The sequence below is a fragment of the Pleurodeles waltl genome, chromosome 12, assembly GCF_031143425.1.
Source record: "Pleurodeles waltl isolate 20211129_DDA chromosome 12, aPleWal1.hap1.20221129, whole genome shotgun sequence".
In the NCBI taxonomy this organism is placed as follows: domain Eukaryota; kingdom Metazoa; phylum Chordata; class Amphibia; order Caudata; family Salamandridae; genus Pleurodeles; species Pleurodeles waltl.
Window position 1 is genome coordinate 693,477,724 of NC_090451.1, and position 16,407 is coordinate 693,494,130.

A 16,407-nucleotide genomic window follows, 5' to 3' on the forward strand; every position below is an offset into this window, starting at 1 on the left:
TTTTTGTTAAGTTGCCTAATAATTATGCACACCTGATATAGGGTGTTGATGTCATTAGACCACACCCCTTCTCATTACAGAGATGCACATCACCTAATATGCTTAATTGGTAGTAGGCTTTCGAGCCTATACAGCTTGGAGTAAGACAACATGCATAAAGAGGATGATGTGGTCAAAATACTCATTTGCCTAATAATTCTGCACTCCCTGTAGTGGTATTGCAAGAGCTTTGCATGTCTTCTAGTTCAGCCTTGGCTGCTCTGCTACATCTACCCCTAGACAGTAGCTTTTTCGCGGTGCCCCAGTAGGGTGCGGATGTCATCTGTGGCTGATAGGATTGGGGGTTGTGTGCTGTGGTTGCTCCTGAATCCTGGTTTGGAGGGGTCGAGGATGTGGATGGTCTAGATGAACTTGGTGAGCTGTGTGTTGATCACTTTATCAATTACCTTGGCTGGAAAAGGGAGCAGTGAGATTGATCTGTAGTTTTTCAGCTCCGTTGGGTCTGCAGAGGGCTTCTTCGTTAGGGGGTTTATCTCTGTGTGTTTCCAGGCATCCGGGAAGGTAGCAGTCTTGATGGATTGGTTGATGGTACAGCATAGTTCGGGTACGATGATGGCACCGGCTTGATTGAAGATGTGGTGGGGGCATGGGTCTTAGGGTGCCCCAGAGTGTATGGTATTCATCAGCTTCAGGGTGTCTTCCCGGGTGGTTCACGGTCGTTTGGTAGGTGGAATTTGCAGTGGTGCTGGTGGGGGGGGGGGATGGAATCAGGCATTTGCTTTCAAATTCTTCGTAGAAGTCCTGAATTTTCCAGTAGAAGAAGGTGGCGAGGCTGTCGCAGAGGTCTTGGGAGGGTGGGATGTCTGTGGTGTCCATGCCGGGTTTTGTGAATTACTTGACTATGGTGAAAAGTTCCTTGCTGCTGTGTGCGTTGGTGTTGATTCACTCCTGAATGGCCAATTTTTAAGCTGATCTGATGAGCCGGTGGTGTGATGTGATGGCATCTTTATAAGCTTTGTGGTCTGTTGAGCTCTTACTGCTTCTCCACTTTCTCTCGAGTCATCTGCATGCACTTTTGGATTCTTGAAGGTCAGGAGAGAACTAGCTGGGTCTCCTGTGGTGTTGATTGCTGGTGGGTTTCCTTAGGAGGGGCTAGGGTGTTGGCGCAGTCAGTGATCCTTTGTTGGAGGTTGTGGGTTTCTGGCAAAGAAGACAGAGTCAAAGGTGTGTCCTGCTGAGTGCATGGGGAGGTTGACCTGTTGTTTAAGCCCGAGGGTGGCTGGGTTCTTCATGAGGGTTGAGGTGTTCTGGTCACTGTGAAGTTGAGGTTGCTGAGGAGTGTGTAGTCCGTTGAGGTGAGAGCATGGGGTGCGCTCAAGTCAGCCAGAGCTTCGCTGAAGGGTGGATGAGGTCCATGGGGTCTGCAGGTGAGGGTGCCATGAAGGGTGGTGTTTGGATTTTTCTGGATCTGAAAGTGAAGGTGTTTGGCGATGGGGATCTGGATTTGACGCTGGTCATGAGGCAGAGTGAGTTTTTGTGTGGTCTTGATGTATAATCTTGTAGCTGTCGGGGATAGCTGTGGCGATGTCCAGTGCTGAGGAGGTGGTAGTCCAGGTCTCTGTGAAGAAGGCGACGTCGGATGCGATGGAGTCGAGGAGGTCCCAAACTTCCATTGCATGCTTGATGAGGGAGCGAGTGTTGAGTAGTATACATCTGAGGTGTCCAGGTGGTCCCGAGAAGGGGGGTTTAGTGTGCAAGGACAGGTAAAGGTGCAATTGCGGCCGAAGAACCGGCCGTGAGTGTCTTTGGTTGAGGTGTAGTGGTAGGCAGTGGATCCTCTGGTGTTGAGGGCATGCAGGGTGCTGGCGTCGTATCAATGGATGGTGCAGTAACCAGGGTCCATGGCGCTGGGCGCAGTCTGGGCGCTGACGGGCGCAGATGGACTTGCCTTTGGCACGCCTTCAGCCTGATGACTCTCCACGCACTAGTGGTTGTAAACGCGAGGAGTAACACCCATGGAGGGGCTTGGCATATGTCCAAAACTGCTACCCGCATGCGAAAGTAGTAGTAGCAGCCATGGCCCTTGTTTGTTGGGCCCGCAGCCCTAAGGAGGCTCCTTTTTACCTAGTGCATAGCAAATCTTAAAGCAGACTACAATTCATTGAGTGATGATCCGCTTCTGCACAGCCTTGCCCTTATTCGCTCTAATGAACCAGATGAAGAGCTGATCATCCATCTGACGGTCTTTGGTGCTATCATTGTAGAACAGTGGTACCCAACCTTTTGACTTCTGTGGAACCCCACTTTATCATTACTGGAACACAGAGACCCCCATTAAATTATTACTGGAATCTGGGGATCCCCTACTGAGTCATTACTTACATAAATTGAGGGCCTAATCTGTTAATATTGAACAAGTTACTTACCTTCATTAACAATTTATCTAGTAGAGACATATTCTAGTTGCAGATTCCTTACCTTAGAATTATCCCCAGGCATCAGACTGGATTTGTACGTTTTTCTTCGAGCAGTACCCTTGCGCATCGTTAGGTGGTGTCAGTTGACTCTGTGGGCGTTGTTGGCATTGTGGTTGCCGTGATGACATTGGGAGTCGTACATAGACGCCGCCTCTGCACAGTGACGTCAGTTTCTTTTCACGACTTTACATGCCAAAGCACAGAGCAATGAAGAACACTGAAAATGGTGCACCAGAGCTGAGGCCCCGAATGGGGAATCCCTGTCCCCAGAAATCAGTCCGCAAGCGAGGAGGATGGGTGGGTCGGTAATGAATCTGTAATTAGAATATGTCTCTACCAGATAAATCATTACCGATGGTAAGTAACTTGTTCATCTGATAGAGACTTCTAGTTTCAGATTCCTTACCTTAAACTAGATACCCAAGCAATGCTATCCTCGGTGGTGGGCTGCAAACCAAGATCATACTAGAAAGTCCTACAGGACCGAACAACCAAAGTAGCCGTCCCTGTGGACCTGTCTGTCCAGGCAGTAATGAGTAGTAAATATGTGCAGGGATGCCCATGATGCTGCCTGGCAGATATCCAGGACAGGAATGCCACAAGATGGTAAGCTTTTGCACAGCCTTCCGTTTCTTCACACCCACATATCCAACAGGGAGTTGATCGCCCTCCCACCCCCCACCCCCCAGAGAACTTTAGTACGATTGAGGTAGAACGCCAACACTCTTTTTGGATCCAGGCAGTGGAATCTCTCCTCTTCATGAGAAGGGTGTGGAGGTGCATAAAAAGTAGGCAACGTGATGGACTCGCCTACATGGAAAGGTGTGAATACTTTTGCTGCTGCTGCAACAGAAGATCCTCCCGAAGGGGCAGTCTGAGTGGAGGATCAGTGGCCATGCTCAGTAGCTCTGGATACCATACTCTCTGTGCCCAGTCTGGAGCCACCAGGATTACTTGGGCCCGGTTGTTCTTGATCTTCTTCAGAACTCTGGACAGAAGTGGTATAGGCAGAAAAGCGTAAAGGAGGCCGGAGTTCCACTCAAGACAAAAAGCGTCGCCGAGCAAGTGCCACCTTGGAAACTCCAGCGTGCAAAACAGCTGACTGTGCGTTCTCTGCAGCGGAGAACAGATCTAACCAAGGCTCTCCCCGCTGTTGAAAGAGACCTTGCGCCACCTATGGATGGAGATGCCATTCGTGATCGGCTATGCATAAACGGCTGAGTTTGTCTGCTCTGACGTTCAGAGAGCCCGCCACATGTTGAACCACCAGGGTAATGCCCTGATGTCAGCCATGCCCAGAGGAGCAGAGCCTCCTGACAAAGGGTCCTGGACCCCACTCTGCCCTGTTTGTTGCAGTACTACATGGCGGTAGTGTTGTCTGTGAACACCTGCACCACTTTCCCTTTGAGAGAGGGAAGAAATGCTTTTAATGCAGGTCTGATCGCCCGGAGCTGCAAAAGATTGATGTGGAGTCCAGACTCCGCCAGAGACCAGAGACCTCTGATCTCCACCTCTCCCATGTGGCCGCCACATCCCAGCAGTGGCACGTCTGTCACTACTGACAGATCTGGTTGGGGAAAGGAAAGGGATCTGCCATTGACCCAATCCTGATTCGAAAACCACCACTGCAGATATTTTGCAGTCCCCTCCTAGATCTGGACCATGTCAGAGAGATTACCCTGATGCTTCGCCCACTGGAACTTCAAGCCCCACTGCAGAGCCCGCATATGGCATGTGTCACTAGCAGTATGCAGGAGGCCATGAGGCCCAGCATCCTCAGAGTTATGCTCACTGAAACCCAGGATAGAGGATGAAATATCGGAATCATTGCCTGAATATCCTGGACTTGCTTTTTGGGAGGATAGGCCTGAAACTGCATTGTATCCAGAACAGCTCCGATGAAAGGGAGTGTCTGAGAGGGAGTTAGGTGTGACTTTGGCACGTTTATAGTGAAACTCAGTGTGTTCAATTGTTTCGCTGTAGTCTCACGGTGGGAGACAACTTTCTGGGGCATGCCCGCCTTCAACAGTCAGTCGTCGAGGTAGGGGAAAACTGAAACCCCGAACCTGCGCAGATGAACTGCAACCACCGCCATCATCTTTGTGAACACCCGAGAGGTGCTGGTAAGGCCAAAGGGAAGTAAGGTAAATTGAAAGTGTTCGTGACCTACCACGAATCGTTGGTAACAACTGTGGGCAGGCATGACAGGGATATGGAAATAAGCGTCCTGCAAGTCCAACGCTACCATCCAGTTTCCTGGGTCCAAGGAAGACAGGACCTGAGCCTGGGTGAGCATTATGAACTTCTTTTTGAGGAAGAGATTGAGGGCCCAAAGGTCTAGGATAGGATGTAAGCCCTTTTCCTTTTTGGGCACCAGAAAGTAGCAGGAATTACAACTACAACCTACTTCTGGCGCAGGGACCCTCTCTATGGCTCCCTTGGCCAACAGAGTTGCTCCACGAGTGCTTCCTCGAAGAGAAGTGCCAGATGATCCTCCTGTAATTGACCATAGGATGGAGATGGAGGCATGGCCGGAGGTGGCAGTCTCAAAGGGGAGGGAGTAGCCTCTTTGGATGATCTGCAAAACCCACCTGGCTGTAATGATGGATTCCCAGTGGGGGCGGTGATGGCGAAGCCTGCCGCCAACTGGTCTGGGATGTAGGGATGGACTAGGAAGGCTTGGAGCCTGCAGCAGGGGCAGGGATGGACTGGGCAGACCTCTGGTTCCCTGTCCCACCTGCCAGTGGGATTCCGCGCCCAGGGCCATGCAGGGGTTGAACAGCATGGGTGGCACGGTGGCTGGGAAAGGGACGTGACAGGGAGCCCCTTTCATGTCCACGAACCATGGACTGTTGTGGACGAGGGGAAGTTGAAAGGCCGAGGGACCGAGTCGCAGCCCAGGAGTCCTTGTACCACTCAAGCGCCGAGTCCATCTTGTCTCCAAAGAGACAGGTGCCATCAAAGGACATGTCCATAAGGGTCTGTTGGACATCCCCGAGAAACCAGATGTCCTCAACCAGGCGTGGAGTCTCAAGGCCACAACTGATGCAACCGATCTACCTAGAGAGTCAGTCGTGTCCAGCCCTTATCGAGTAGTGAACTTCGCAGTGTCTCTCCCATCAACAACTGCTTGGGAGATGATAGTCTGGGCCTCCTCCGGTATCTGCGGCAAGAAATGCCTGACCGTATCCCACAGGGAGTGGTTATAACGGCCCAAAAGGCATGCAGTCTTCACTGACCGCAACGCCACACTGGAGGAAGAAACCATCTTCTTCCCAAGTTGGTCGAGTCTCTTTGATGCTTGATCCGGAGGTGCAGAAGGGAATGCGCCAGATGACGAGGATGCCTGGATAACAAGACTCTCAGGTGTGTGGTGTTGGGACAGGAATTAAGGGTCGTTCGGGGCAGGCCTATGGCAGTGAGCGATCATCCTGTTCACAGGAGCCCCTGTGCTGGGTCTGGACCAAGTACCTACAAGGTCATCGGTGAGGGCTTCATTTAAAGGAAGGAGAGGCTCAGATGTGGAAGCCCCTTGTGGAAGCACCTCCGTCAGGAGATTAGACCTGACTTCAACAGTAGGCAGTTTGAGGCCAAGGACCTCAGCCGCCCTACTGACTACCATAGAGTAAGTGGCTCCCTCCGCCGTAGCCACAGTAGGAGGTGAAAGCATGCCAGCATCTGGAGAAGTATCCAGACCACTGGCTTCACCCAATCCCTGTGCCCATTCCTTATTAGGGTCGTCCTGGTATTCATAAGGGTCCAGGGACCCCTTCAATCCTTCCCCATATTCATAAGACAAAGGGTCTGAATCCAACCTGTGGTGAATAGACCCCATTGAAGAAGAGGGCGGTGTCATCAGGGATTAGGATCAGGTTAATGTCGATCGTGGGCACAACCGACGGCAGGCACGGCGACAGCCGAACTGGTGCTGGGGAAGGTCTGGAAGGTACGACCGGCGTCAGTACGGATCTAGTATCAGATGTGGCGGGGACCTAAGTGGCTGGGCATCAGCCGAGCGACAGGGTAAAGTTGAAGGATGCCTAGCCTTCTTCAACTTCTTCTTCTTCTTACCTGAGTGACCCGAAGACTTGGAGGACGAGTGGTGGTGACTCCACGAGCAGTCTCAAGACTGTCCTCTCGAGCGAGACCAGGAACAATGCGGAGTTGAGCGACGGGCCACCATAAGCTTGAGGAAGTGCTCCCTCAAGGCCTTCGGGTGCATGGCCTGACACTGGGAGCACGACTCCGGGTCGTGGCCGCACTCCAGGCACCACAAACAGACCCAGTGTGGATCTGTCACTGACATCATGGGGTGACAGGCCTTGCAAGGCTTGAAACCGGTCTTCGGGGACATCCTCCATGCACCAAAAATTTGAGTCAAAGTCGGTCAAAAATCAACCAGGGTAGCTCTCTCTGGATCAGCATGTTATGTGGAAAGAAAAGAATGGATGTCACCGTGCAGAGGCAATATCTATGTACAATTCCCGAGGTCATCACAGTGACAACGACGCCAAAGGAGTCAACCAATGTCACCTAACGTTGCGCAAGAGTACTGCTCGAAGTAAAATCTCCGGATCCAGTCTGATGCCTGGGGGAAATTCTAAGGTAAGGAATCTGCAACTAGAAGTCTCTATCTGATATTTAATTTTCTAAGCAGTTGCAGAACCCCTGAAGAGGTTTCACAGACCCCCAGGGGTCCCCGGACCACAGGTTGAGAGCCACTGGTGTAGAACAAAAGAGCGCTTTTTGGGTCAAGGCGATGGAGTCTCTCCTCTTCCTTGGAAGGACGAGGTAGGGAAAAGGTAGGCATATTGATACCCCAGCTGACATAAAAAGGGGGTGACAACTTTCAGCAAGAAAAAGGCAAGCGTCCGAAGAACAAGTTTGTCATGGAAAAAACTGGTGTAAGGAGGTTGGGCTGACAGCTTGAAGCCCACTGACCCTACTAGCCGATGTAATAGCCACAAAGAAGAAAGTACTGAGAGTAAAAAGCCGCTGAGAAGAGCTGTGTAGTGGCTCAAAGGAAGAACACATTAGAAACGTGAGGACCAGATTGAAGTCCCATTGGGGCAATACAAACAGGGTAGGAGGAAACAAGTGCTGTAAACCTTTCTGGAAACAAGTCACAACAGGTGACATGAACATGGACGTTTGGTACGGCAAATGAAGAAAAGCCAATATGGCAGAACGGTTTTGCCAGGCTAGAGATAAAACAAACAGCAACAACTCCGACTGTGGTGCAGAAATGGAATCCATATGATGTGAGGAGCACCAGACCAACAGACCACCAACAGGTGTATAGTTTTGGTTGGGGACGCTTGACTGCTAAGATGACATCACAGACTTTGGGAGGTAGATAGAAGACTCTCAAATGCCACCACTCAATCTCCTTGCATGAAGATAGATCATACGCAGGCTTGGGTGCAGGATCCTGCCTTGCTGCTGCAACAGGAGAACCTCCAGATGTGGCAGCCTGATTTGAGGACCAATGCTCATGCTCTGTATATACTATTTCAAAGTAAGAAATAGTGTGCACAGAGTCCAAGTGTTCCCTTAGAGGTAAGATAGTGGCAAAATCAGATAATTGTAATGCTCTATTTTGTGTTAGTGTGGTTGAGCAGTATACTTATCAGAGGGTAGTGTTAAGCATTTGTTGTACACACAGGCAATAAATGAGGAACACACACTCAAAGACTTACTCCAGGCCAATAGGTTTTTATTTTGAAAAATATATTTTCTTAGTTTATTTTAAGAACTACAGGTTCAAGATTTACATCAAACAGTTTAAATGTAAGGTACTTCACTTAGATACTTTAGGAACTTTGAATGAAAACAATATTATGTACAGTCTTTGTAAAAATGACAATAAGCTATAAGTGGACACAGTGCAAAAATCAACAGTTCCTGGGGGAGGTAAGTAAAGGTTAGATTAGGAGGTAAGTAAAACACTTACAAGTCTCAGTCCTGGGGCATAGGCATCCCACAGTTGGGGGTTCAAGTCAACCCCAAAGTTACCACACCGGCAGCTCAGGGCCGGTCAGGTGCAGAGGTCAAAGATGTGCCCAAAACACATAGGCGCCTATGGAGAACAGGGGTGCTCCGGTTCCAGTCTGCCAGCAGGTAAGTACCTGCGTCCTCGGGGGGCAGACCGGGGGGGGTTGTAGAGCACTGGGGGGGGACACAAGTAGGCAGACAAAACACACCCTCAGCGGCACAGGGGCGGCCGGGTGCAGTGTGCAAAGCAGGCGTCGGGTTTCAGGTAGGAAATAATGGAGGGACCCGGGGGTCACTCTAGCGGTGCAGGCAGGCACAGAGGGGACTTCTCGGGACAGCCACCACCTGGGCAAGGCAGAGGGTCGTCTGGGGGTCACTCCTGCATCGAAGTTCGGTTCCTTCAGGTCCTGGGGGCTGCAGGTGCAGTGTTGGTTACAGGCGTCGGGTCCCTTGTTACAGGCAGTCGTGGTCAGGGAGAGCCTCTGGATTCTCTCTGCAGGCGTCGCTGTGGGGGGGGTCAGGGGGGTCGTCTCTGGTTACTAACGGGCTTGCAGTCGCCGGGGAGTCCTCCCTGAGGTGTTGGTTTTCTGCAGGTCGAGCCAGGGGCGTTGGGTGCAGAGTGTAGAGTCTCACGCTTCTTTGTTGCAAAAAAGTAGCTGGTTTTGAACAGGGCCGCTGTTCACGGGAGTTTCTTGGTCCTGTAGTCCAGGGCAGTCTTCTGAAGCTTCAGAGCTCGTTGGTCCCTGTCGGATGCGTCGCTGGAGCAGGCTTCCGAAGTTGGAGACAGGCCGGTAGGGCTGGGGCCAAAGCAGTTGTCGTCTTCCTCCTTCTCTGGAGGCTTGTAGGTCAGCAGTCCTTCTTCTTTCTTCAGGTTGCAGGAATCTGATTTCATGGGATCTGGGGAGCCCCTAAATACTGAATTTAGGGGTGTGTTTAGGTCTGGGAGGGCAGTAGCCAATGGCTACTGTCCTTGAGGGTGGCTACACCCTCTTTGTGCTTTCTCCCTGTGAGGAGGGGGGCACATCCCTAATCCTATTGGGGGAATCCTCCAAACTCAAGATGGAGGATTTCTCAAGGCAGGGGTCACTTCAGCTCAGGACACCTGAGGGGCTGTCCTGACTGGTGGGTGACTCCTCTTTGTTTTTCTCATTATCTCCTCCAGCCTTGCCACCAAAAGTGGGGGCAGTGGCCGGAGGGGCCGGCATCTCCACTAGCTGGGATGCCCTGGGACACCGTAACAAAAGGGGTGAGTCATTGAGGCTCACCGCCAGGTGTTACAGTTCCTGCAGGGGGAGGTGAGAAGCACCTCCACCCAGTACAGGCTTTGTTCCTGGCCACAGAGTGACAAAGGCACTCTCCCCATGTGGCCAGCAACATGTCTGGTGTCTGGCAGGCTGGCAGAAACTGGTCAGCCTACACTAGAAGTCGGATAGGTATTCAGGGGGCATCACTAAGATGCCCTCTGGGTGTATGCTACAATAAATTGCACACTGGCATCAGTGTGCATTTATTGTGCTGAGAAGTTTGATACCAAACTTCCCAGTTTTCTGTGTAGCCATTATGGAACTGTGGAGTTTGTGTTTGACAAACTCCCAGACCATATACTCTTATGGCTACCCTGCACAATGTCTAAGGTTTTGCTTAGGCACTTTGGGAGCATAGTGCTCATGCACATATGCACTCACCTGTTGTATAGTGCACCCTGCCTTAGGGCTGTAAGGCCTGCTAGAGGGTGACTTACCTATGCCACAGGCAGTGTGAGGTTGGCATGGCATTCTAAGGGAAGTGCCATGTCTACTTAGTCATTTTCTCCCCACCAGCACACACAAGCTGTGAGGCAGTGTGCATGTGCTGAGTGAGGGGTCCCAAGGGTGGCATAAGACATGCTGCAGCCCTTAGAGACCTTCCCTGGCATCAGGGCCCTTGGTACCAGGGGTACCAGTTACAAGGGACTTACCTGAGTGCCAGGGTTGTGCCAATTGTGGGGACAAAGGTACAGTTTAGGGAAAGAACACTGGTGCTGGAGCCTGGTTAGCAGGGTCCCAGCACACTTTCAAATCATAACTTAGCATCAGCAAAGGCACAAAGTTAAGGGGTAACCATGCCAAGAAGGCATTTCCTCACAATCGGTCACCACTGTCAGCTCTGGGTGAGCAAGAGTGAGGGGCCTGCCCCTCACCCAAACACAGTTTGTCGGCCACCACTGCAGATTTTTTGCAGTTTCCTTCGAAATCTGGACCATGTCAGAAAGGTTCCCCTGGTGGAATGCCCACTGGGACTTCAGATTCTAATGCAGAGCCTGCATATGCCATTTGGCATGCCTTACCAGTACAATGCAGGAGAAAATCTCACTTAGTAGCCTCAAGGTCACTTTCGTCAAAATCCAGAATTGAGACTAAAGCATCAGGATCATAGCCTGAATATCCTGGACTCTCTACTACAGAGGATAGGAGTGGAACTGCACTGTATACAGAATGGCTCTGGTGAAATGGAGGGTCTGAGAAGGAGTCAGGTGTGACTTTGGCATGTTGATGGTGAACCCCAGTGAATAAAGGTCTGCCGCAATCAAGAGGTGGGTGACAACTGCCTTGGGCAGGCATACCTACAGCAGCCAGTCATCAAAGTATGGTAAGACTGGGCCCCACCGACCTCTGCAGATATACTGCATCTACTGCCATCACTTTCGTGAACAAACGAGGAGCACTGGTAACGGCAAAAGGGAGCACAGCAAACAGGAAATGCTTGCAGCCCACAGTGACCAGCAGGTAATGCCTGTGGGTCGGTGCAATGGAATTGTGGAAATACGCATCCTGCAGGTCCAGTGCCACCATCAAGTCTCCAGGGTCCAGCGCAGACTGAACCAGAGCCAATGTGAACATCCTGAATTTCTCCTTCCTCAAAAGTAGTTGAGAGGGCACAGATCTATGAAGTCCATCATCTTTTCCAGTACTAGAAAGTAGCAGGACTAGCAACCATGACCTACTTCTGGTGCAGGCTTTGCATCCACTGCTCCTTTGTCCTGAAGAGACTGTACTTCCTGACGTAGAAAGGAGAGGTTGCCATCCATCAGCTATTCTTCAGATGGAGGCAAAGGTGGAGGGGTTTCCACGAATGGGAGTGGGGGACATACCCCTTATGCACAATCTGAAGCACCCACTTGTCGGAGGTAACTGCAAACCACTCGGGCATGTGATGCCTGATCCCACTGCCAGCAGTATAGATGTGTGTGACAGAGGGTGTACTAACTGGGCTTAGAGGCTATGGCTATTGGAGGGGGTGGGGACTGGACAGCTCATTGGGCCTGGCTCCCACATCCTTAATGGGCAGGTTGTTGTACCAGCGGGTATGGTGAGGATAGCAGACGTCCATAAGTGCCCTGACCCATGTCCATAATAGGGGCAAAATTACTGCTGCTGAGACCAGGCAGATGGAGAAAACCTGAGAGATCTAGTAGTGACCCTACTCCCTCGAAAGCACTCCAGTGCAGTGACCACTTTGTCACCAAATTGGCGGGAGCCATTGAAAGGCATGTTGATCAGGGCCTGAACATTCTCTGAGAACCCAGTGAACTGCAACCAGACATGACGGTGCAATGCCACTGTGAAGCTATGGTTCTGCCTAGGCAGTCTGTTGTGTCCAGTCTCCACCTGATGGCAAACTTTGCTGTGTCCCGACCATCCTTGAAGGCTTGGTTAATGATGCGCGACCCTCGTCGGAAAGCAGCTGTACAACCCATAATGCATGAGAGTAATAGCCTAAGAGGCATGCAGTGTCCATCGACCACAAGGGTAGCCTGGTGGAAGAAAAAAATGCTCTTCTAAGAAGTGGCCAGCCTCTTGGATTCCCTGTCTGGTGGGGTGGTAGGGAATGCATTTTGATTGACCTTGGAGGTTGAGGCCTGCACTACCTAGCTTTCTGGGAGAGGAAGGCTGAGTTATGTGTGCAGAGGCCATGGCATCGGAGAATCATACAGTGCACAGGAGCCCCTGTGCAAGGTTTAGCCCACGCACCAGGAAAACATTGGTGAGAACTTCATTGAAGGGCAGGGGTATGGAATTTAATAAAATATATACTTGTTCATGGGATAGGTGCTTCTTAAATCTACTTGTCCTGTAAAAAAAATCTACTTGTCTCTGTGGTGCACTATAGTGGGGCGACAAATTATGCCGGCAATCTCATTATGTAAGAGCTTTGATAATAGCATCTTTGATTATGCCAGGGATACTACTGTAGTAGGGCTTGAATACTTACAATTTCAATCCTTACTATAGCAATTTACTCAATCTGCCACCTTTCCGCAGATCTACATACTGGGGCTGGAGGAAGCAGTAACCCATAGTTCCTGGGCAGGAATGCCTTTGAGTATGTAAACCTACTAGCTTGCATGTTTGAAGGATTTTCTCCAGCTCTTCTCTAATCTTTTCCCGTAATGAGAAAGGTTTGAAAATTACTCCTGACAGTTGCAGTAGTAGAAGTTCTTTCATGGTTGGGACAAAAGTGGGTGGAGGAAAAGTGAACTTGTAAACGCTCAATAGATTTTCACATGAGCAAATCTACACATTCATATTTGCTTCTGCTAAAATACAGTTCACAAATATTTTTCTAGGAATACAATTTCCTAGTCTACTTCTGTAAGTTTTTGTGAATTCATGAAAGCCACCAACTCAAGGACATATGACATGGGTGCACTTTTGTGACTTTCTTTAAGAAGTGGGCCCCTAATTAGGTCTGGCGTTAACAAAGACATTTTGTTTTATATTAAATTTCTATTTCTCTCTCTATCGCCTGGCTTTACTGTGGGTGATTGCATTCTGCTCTTCTACAAGAAGCATCTTGGCACACAAAGTAATTTTGTTCAGTGCCAGGAACTACTGTGGCAATCACTGGCGTAACAAAACTGAAGGGGGTCCCCCCTGCAAAGAACATGGAGGGGGGATGCATGGCCATTAATGCACCACTGGTTTCAATGTGTGCTTTTCGAGACCAAAAATGTTTTTTTTACTTTTTGCCAGTGTTTGTTATAGTGGTGATGGTCTGGCAGCTCCCACAACAATAAAGTGTTACAAAAGCCATGTCAAAACAGGACACGGATTGACAAAACCAAAAGATTCACAAAAAATGTCGGATCGGTTGGCTTTGCCAGTGCTTGTTTATTTTCATGCTTCCCATAATCTTGTTGAAAATACTTACACTAAATTTCCATTAGGGATATTTTTTGGAAACACTAGCATGCATCAACACATTTTACTAAATGAAGCTTCAAAGAAATAGCACCTAATACTTCATAGTAGCAAAATGTTTTTTCCCTACTTGCATTTTTTTAAAACATTTTATTTTGAAAGCAAAGCATGACCACTCTTCCTTACAAGCTTCTGCAAACATCTGCATCTAATCAAAGAAAATTCGGGGAGCAGTATATGTAGCCTCATATTGTTAAACTTTTCAAATGTGTGAACACTTTGTTTTTTACTGTAACCACTGTCAGTAGTGCACTGTGACCTTTAAATGTTTATTTACAGTGCTCACCCTAATAATGAAGGCTTTTCATTAATGAACCATAAATACACGTTCGAACGGCATTAACATATGGACACACATATCACCTCAACTGCAGACAGTTCCCTTCTCTGTAAACTGGCAGCCAAAAGGTTTGTGCTGCAGGGGGTTGGGCCTACTTGTAACAAGCACAAAATAAACACGAAAAATTGTTGCCCTTGTCCTCAAACTTTGTCCTGAGCGTTGGGTAATAGGAATTCCATATTCCTGGAAGAAGAGCAAAGATTCAGCCATACCTACTACTGGGTGAAGCTACTCAGACAACACTTAGGTCTTGACCTCAACTGCTGGCAGCTGCACTGCACATCATGGTGGCAAAGGATGCACCTTACTCCATAACTGGGCCCAGAGGGGAAAACAAGACAGAGTTTTGGGAATGCGTCCAAACCACTGGTGTCACCCAACTCCTTGTACCAGTTCTCAGCTGGATCAGAGTCATCCTCCATAGGATCAAACCCTTCCACTTCATCTCCTCCAACAGGAAGGAAGGGACCACCAAGTTGCAGTAAGTCCAGGGGTTTAGTAGGGCTTGGGATGATCGGGCAAATATGTCTAGTGGTGTCAGTGAGGCGCTGGCTCAGAGATGGGGATGATGACAGGCTCCTCGTCCCCTGCTTGTGACAGTCCCCACAAGATTAAAAACATGTAGCTTTTGTATGGGACACGTCCCTAGCATACTAGATGCAATTTGTTTTAAAAAAAAAGTGTCAACAAAAGTTGCAAAAAGTGGTAAAAAAGTGTCAGAGGTAGCTCTCTGGTTTCACGCTGTTGGTGCGGAATAAACTAATGTCAGTGTGCCTGGGTGGCACTTATATGGGCACTCCAACATCACTTCAGACATGGACGATGCTGACGCAGAGCCAATAGGCGCCACCTACTGCAAACAGGTGCTGCTCAAGATTTTTCCAGATCCAGTCTGACTCTGCTGAATATTCCACGGTGAGGACTCTGTGGTTAGAAGTCTCTAGCAGAATCATTTATACGAGGAGAGTGATCTCAAGCACTGCCATACCGATGCTTCAGTGAAAACAGTGAGTTTCAGATTAAGTACTTTTGGTATGATTGCTATGTTGCCCTTCCAATAAAAAAATCTGAGTGTACATTTCTTAAAGATTGTGCATGTGTATTTTGGTTTGGTAATTCCAATACTGAAAATATAGGACTTGCGTTGGTTTTACTTTAGTTGTGTAATGGTCATACCCGTACCCAGAAAAACAAGTATCAGAAAGCCGATAGGTCTCGCTTTTGCGACAAAATAAAGCATGCAAGCAGCATTTGTAAATGACTGATTTATATGAGTCAGATGGTTAAGGAAAAACTTATTGTCTTCACCACTGCCTTCAATTTACTAATACTAGCACCTTCCAGATTGTTGGATTCCAGTGGCAACTTTGGTTTTACAGCGCTGAACGGTAAAACAGTCAACCCGTTACACATTTTCCTTTTAAAATATTTTCCCCATTACATTTCTGTGTACATTTTATTACGTTAAAAACATTTTTGAAGAATAAGTATGTATGTTTTGTAGCGAGCACCCATGCTATCAGGTTGGTTTAAAGATCCGAAAACTATCACAAATGGTGCAGGTTCACAGGGGGCACAATCTGATGTTCGCTAGTTTGCGGTGGGGATGTTAAACGTTCGTGTGTACAAAAGCAGTTCTGACTTTAATAAATTGAAGACATTGGCTCCTAGTGATCTCGACTCGGAACAAACAGCAACACTAAAATAGGATCCACGAAAGAGTTAGCAAGGCAACCATTTGGAAGTGAACAAAAAAATGTCCGCCAGTAAGACATGTCGCAACAACCCGACAGGCTCGTCTAGTTCTATTATTATAATCTATAAAAGAGTTCAAAAGAGGAAAGGGCACTTAACCTGCAACTGCTAGACTGACTGTCTCGTCAGAGTTGACACTTTCAGCGGCCTGGACAAAGGACATTTCAAAGTTCCCCACGTGTTTATACTTATACCTCTGCCAAGCAGGTTTATACCTCTGCCAAGCAGGACAGAAAACATTCTCCCCTGAAATCCTCAAACAAAAAAATACAAATAATTGTCATACTATTAACATGTCGACATAACTTACCTGCCAGAGTCTCAGTCAGGCTCTTATGGGCCCTTGCCGCTTTGCTTGCCTCTTTACTTCTTGACATCCATATCATTTTATCTGTGTTCCTCTCTCTATCATTGTCTACAATAAAAAAAACATATTTCCTGTTTCTTTGCCTTGCTCCATCTCTTTTTTTTGCATGTCTGTATCGCCCTGCGCCCCTCATACTTTTCTTCCACTCCTCTCCATTGCTTTTTTATTTCAAACGCATTCTTTGCTTTCTAGTCCCCTGTCTTTTCTCTTTGCCACAGATTCTACAACAAATTA